The sequence below is a fragment of the Cetorhinus maximus genome, chromosome 11, assembly GCF_964194155.1.
Source record: "Cetorhinus maximus chromosome 11, sCetMax3.hap1.1, whole genome shotgun sequence".
NCBI lineage: Eukaryota > Metazoa > Chordata > Chondrichthyes > Lamniformes > Cetorhinidae > Cetorhinus > Cetorhinus maximus.
In genome coordinates this window covers 90,625,836-90,631,835 of record NC_135889.1, presented here as the reverse complement: position 1 = coordinate 90,631,835, position 6,000 = coordinate 90,625,836, and the positions used below count along the sequence as shown (strand labels likewise).

Below are 6,000 nucleotides of genomic sequence, written 5' to 3'. Positions count from 1 at the left end.
GACAAATTTCACCTGTTAAATATTGTTTTACTTAAGGATAACTTGAACCCAGTAGTAGTTTCACCTTTGTGCCGCCTTTTATGAACATAAAGTCAGTTCCCCAGCCAACAAATCGTTACAGGTATGTCAATAACATTTTCAGAAGTGTTGCAGTACAGAATGTCAAATTCCAACAGTGGTAATTTACTGGCATACCATAAATACTTTTAAAAGGTACACTAAAAAATTACTCTTTGCACTTTAGCATTCACCAACTGTAAATAAGCTGCTGACCCTGTTACTGGAAGTGACGGGTTTGCTAGCAGGATTTTGTCAGAGCAGGAGTGGTTGTGACGAGCAGTTTTTAAAAAAAAAATCTACAGATATGTCTGATTGGTTCCAAACTGAGTCCATTTATCAATTCTTGTTGGGATATAATAGGAAAACAGAGGCCATGGCAAAGATAATGCAGAACCAGGTCAACAGTCAGATTATGTTCAGTGCAGTTACATTTCCTTTTCTATTTCCGGCTTCAAAAAGGGCACTGGCTGTCCACTAATCTATAAATAAATCAGTTCTGTAAGGAAATGTGACACATTCAGTGGACGGAACATTTTTAAAATCTTCAGATGAAGCAAGTTTCATGAATAAGTAATAGGCATCATTCAACAGTTCTAATTTGACTTTCCTGATGATTCTGGTAACAGAATGGAATATGCAGATGACTGATAAGAAAGTAAATGAGCTAATCCATTGCCAGAAGTTGCACACTTCTGCACAGAAGGAAACAATAAACTGTCAAAGCGTGTGTCTCGTTTTAGCAGTCTTGTGGTAAGTAATTAAAATTGTACTTTAAACACTGAACATAAACGACTTAGGTTTTGTTGTAGCTGAAAATGTAATGCACTTTAAAATAGTAAAGTAAACTGATCTAAATCTTTGAGTTACCCCTATCTTAAACCAATTTAGAAATTTATATTTTGACTTGCTAGGGCAGCAACAATAACCTTTCAATACATTGCTTTTCTGGTTTGGTTTCTCTGGTCAATTGGGTAGGTTTATCACTATAGACAACAGTTTAGTCATACTGACTAAAATATGCCCATATTAGATTGAAAAGTAGCACCAAAAGTGGAGAGAATTTGTAATTTTTGTCCATTGTTTTTAAACCATTTGATCCCCTACAAAGACTTTATTGTAGTAATTGAACTTAATTTGGATGTGATTTTTTTGTTTTACTTAAGGATAACCAACAGTTAACAGAAAGTCAATTAATTCAATAGAATCTATAGATTCTTTGTGACATTGATGATATGATTCACCTGTCTTATTCCTGGTTCAAACTGAGAGGTTATCAGCAGTCTGGTTTGAAGCTGTTCTAAACTGCTACCAGGTGATGAGAGTTTGTACTTCTATTTAACATTGCACATTGATTTGGAAGGCCAATTAACTTCGGGATAAATTTGTAGTTTGACGGTAATATAAAGGTTATTATTATTTTTGTCTTCATCCATACAATCTTCCCATAAATAGATACTGCACCATTGAATCAGGAAGAATATGGAGGATAACGTATTTTTTAAAGAGATTGATTCTTAAACCTTTATCCAAATGGCCCTCCAGTTCTGAGGTGTAGAAAGGGTTTGTTCTCACCCACATCTCTGTTCTTTTCCTTCTGTCATCAGCAACAGTTTTTGCTATTCTTTCTTCATTCAGATATAAGTTCACCTAACCATTTTGTTTGGCGAGTAAACAACTAGTTTAGTGTTAAATTTTTTGATGGAATGTTTTCTGCCATGTTTTAGACAGTCTTACTTAGTCTTCAGTGAGATTCTAGATTTACTGATGCTGCAATTCAGATTGAATAATTCCTGTCTCTGCATTACCCATTCGATAATCAAAGTCTTTTACAATTTGGCCAGAATTCCCCCTCCTCTCCAGCCTTCTCGCCTACTCTTGATTATAGTTACATAGACATTGGCTCAGGTACCATGTTCAAATAACAAAATTCGTCATGGGGAACCTGTTCAATAAGTTTTCCCAGGCTTTTAGAACATCAAATTAGAAGGAAGGTGACATATCAGTGTCATGACTGATCATGCGTATTCAACCTGTACATTGCAGAAGGGATCATTGAATAGAGATCAGGAATGGTACTGTGGCTGATTTTGCCTTTCTCTACACCAGGGGCTAAACTGAGAAGAATTAGCTGAGCAATCAAACATGGGACTTTCTGTATGGTTTCTGCATGTTGCTGAGTCACCCAGAGGGAAGGGCTTAATCAGATTTTTATCTTATTGACTCACCATCCTGATGCCAGCAGCTAGTTTTAAGACTTGTAGCACTTGGAGGTTCTTTTTTTTGTCTCTCAACAATGAGCAGAATGACCTTTCTTTTTTGTTGCCCATTGATGTTGTGCTATGTCAAGGAGGCTGAATTTTGACTCAATGACGTGCAGATTCCATGGTTGATGACAATAGTCATTTTTTGGTGCACTTTGCTGGAAAAAGTCTTTTTTTTTCTTTAGTGCAGGTAATTAGCACCAATTTGAACCTGGATATGGTGCAATGGTTGAAGTAGAAAAAGAATTTGCAAATGGTGGGGCTGAGAATTCTCTAGAAAAAAGGAAATTGAGTGCATTAAAGAAAATGACCAACCAAAATATGTAGTCACTGGTAGAAGTGTGGATGATATATATTGAAGGTAGCATATAGACACACAAAAAATATAGAAAAAGACTAGTTGAGTCACTGAGCCTGACTCATATTGTCATGTTACAACTTAACACTACATCCCCCCTCCCCACCTGCCAGGGAGAGGCAGTAAAACAGAGAAAAAAGTCTGATATGATAAAGCTCTGGAAAATTCCTCTCTGAACCCGGAAGGCAACAAAACAAGTTCCACGAGACCAAACAAGATCATGGGACAGGATTTTTAGTTTGGCGGGCGTGCGCGATTGGCAGGCCTGGGAGCGGCCAGGGAAAGGACCACCAACTGCAGTCAACCCCCGACCGCGATTACATGCTGGCTGGCCAATCAAAAACCAACCAGCGTGAAACGCACGCTGAAATGCTCAGCGCTGCCAGGGTGGGGGTGCGCGCTGACATAAGCGCGGGCACGAGGGAGCGTGGAATGAAAGCTCCCTGAAGGCAGGGAGCTGAAGAATTTAAAAGCAATCAATAAAGATTTTAAAATCCAGAACAACATGTCCACGCATCAGAATCATTCACCTGAACATACAGATGATAAAAATTCTGTCCAAACATTTTTACTTTTTAAAATCTAATAATGGTAACCGCATCCCGCCCTTGAATAAGATTTCATCAAAAATGCAAAGTCCGCCTGGCAGATTCACCCATCCACCAACCATAAGGTTGGACGGACCATGAAAAATCGGGGACAATTGGAACTTTAATGGGCTTAATTGCCCTCTTAATTGTCGGCGGGTGCACTTCCGACTTTCGTACGCGCCCACTGATTGAAATATCGCCCGACGTCATCATGCGCTATTTTACAATCGAATGGGTCAGGCATCCGCCCGCACACTGACCTAAAAATTCTGCCCATGGAGTTAAACAAGATCCCATTTACTTTTTGCATGCTGTGATGTCAATCACCATTAAGAACTCATTAGCAATTTTTTGAATGCCTACAATGTGTAACCCATAACTTGCTTTAAAGCCAATGACACCACCGCCAACTTCCTCCTTTCCTCGTGAAAAGAATAACTTGCTGTCTTATGATGTGTGGACCCCTTATGTCCTTTGGTCCTTTCTAATCCAGCTGATTCAAGTAGTCCATCCACATGAACAGAAACTAATCCTTTAATTATTTTGAAGTCCTTAATCAAGTATCCTGCAGTCTGAAGTTTTCTCAAGGAAAATACTTAAGCGCTTTCAGCTGGAGTTATTTGAAATGGTAACTAGTAAGGTGGATAAGGGGTAACAAGTGGATGTAGTGTATTTGGATTTTCAAAACGTATTCAACGGTGCTGCAGTCGAAGATGTTGTTGCACAAGATTAGGGCTCATGGGATTGGTTGTAATATATCAGTTTGAATTGAGGGTTAGTTAGCCAACAGAAAAGGGACAGTAAGAATAAACATGTCATTTTCTGATTGGAGGCTGTAACTAGCAGGGTACCACAAGCATCAGTGCTTCAGTCCCAGCGATTTCTTATCTATATCAATGACAACTTTATGTTGTCAGCAAATTTAAATACATCTAAGCAGGAGAGTAAGCTATGAGAAGGGTGCAAAGAGACTGCGAAAGGATTTAGACAGGTTAAGTGAGTGGGAAAGAACATGGCATTTGAAATGTATGTTATAGCACCAAAGTTGGTAAAGGCTGAGTTTTTTAAATCCTAGAGGGAAACTTGAACAACTGGCATAACCTATATTTTCAATTTGTATGTTTGAGATGCAGCTCTGAATTCAGGAGTAAGACTGCCGAGCCTCCAGAGGATTTTATATAAAACTAAATTAAGCATTTATTAACTTAACAACAAATTAAACATGTACACATGTCTACATAATAACTTATAAACTAATCCCCAAATTAATCACTCTCAGGTAAATTTCCACAAAGGCAACAGTAACCCATAGGGCAGAATTCTCCGGTCGGCGAGCAGGGGGGGTGGGTGGGGCCTGCTTGCTGACACATAAAATGACACATGGTGACATTGGGCGGGCGTCTCGGCATCACCGCGCGTCATTTGGATTTTCAGTTCAGCGGGCATGGACCCGAGTCGGCTGCGCGCCCACCGAACTGCCAAAGGCCCATTAGGGCCATTTAAAACCTAATTCAGGTTAATGAGCTGCTCGTCTAACCTTAAGGTTGTTGGGCAGGCGAGGAGCCCAGGCGGCCTTCGCATTTTTCATGAAACCTCATCCACGGGCGGGATGAGGTTTCATGAAGTGTTTTAAAATCTAATAAAAATTTATACATTTATTCTTTGACATGTCCCAGCTCATGTGATAGTGTCACATGAGGGGACATGTTTTAAAAGTGTTAAAAACCTTTATTTAAAACCTTAGCGCTGAAGCAAATCTCCCTAAGGCCATAGGGCAGAATCTTCGGCTTGGCGAGTTGGGGCGGGGCCCGCTCGCCGAGGCGTAAAATGACGCGTGGTGACGTAGATCGTGCGTCATTCAGATTTTCAATTTGGCAGGCATGCATCCAAGTCAGCTGTGCACCCGCCGAACTGTCAAAGACATATTAAGGCCAGTTAACTATCAATTAAAACAATAAACTGAGCTGCCCATCCAACCTTACGGTTGGCGGGCAGGCGAAGAGCCCAGGCGGCCTTTGCATTTATCATGGAACCTCATCCACGGGCAGGATGAGGTTTCATGAAAGTGTTTAAAGGTTTGAAAATTTTTTTAATGAAGTTCATAGACATGTCCCAGCTCATGTGACAGTTTCACATGACAGGACATGTCCTAAAAATTTTTTTTTCCTTTATTAAAATTTTTTAAACTTAAACTAATCTCCCTGAGGCAGCTCTGTGCCTCAAGGAGATTTCTGCGCTCTTTCGCTCACATGCGTGAAACAGCGCAGGCCTCAATTCAGGAACCACCCCCCGCCCGCACAGGGAGCGCTCAGCACTTCCGGGCGTACGTCATGCTGGGCAGGCCTTCATTGGCCCTCCCATGTAAAATGGCGGCACCCAGCTGATCGCAGGCAGTGACCGGCTGCACGCATGGCTGTGCCCGCTCCCGCACAACCCCCCCCTCCACCCCGACGGGGAGAAAATTCTCCCCATAGACTTTAAACAGACACCAGGCAAAGCACATTTGACCATAAAAAATTCAAAATGAATTCCTTCAATTTGTTTCCTTTGCAGACACAGTTGTAGGCTTACAGGCTGGTTAGATCTTAAATGCCTCTACCTTGCACATTCAAACTCCTTTCTGGCCAGAAATTTCCCCCCGTTGGGGGGGTTGTGCGGGGGGGTGGGCAGGGGCGGGTGCGAACCCGATCAGCGCTCCGGATCGTGTCCGCGCCATCATTTTACGTGTGCG

The 6,000-nt window shown here is 41.3% G+C and overlaps 1 protein-coding gene across 1 annotated transcript in view; it reads left to right on the top strand.

The window, feature by feature from the left end:
• The first annotated feature begins 344 nt into the window (after nucleotides 1–344).
• LOC144686773 (nck-associated protein 5-like) overlaps nucleotides 345–6,000 on the top strand; it is a 673,917-nt gene continuing 668,261 nt past the window's right edge. The window contains exon 1 of the mRNA XM_078552424.1: nucleotides 345–810. The gene's annotated coding sequence lies outside the window, so the exon portion shown is untranslated. The remainder of the gene's footprint in view (nucleotides 811–6,000) is intronic.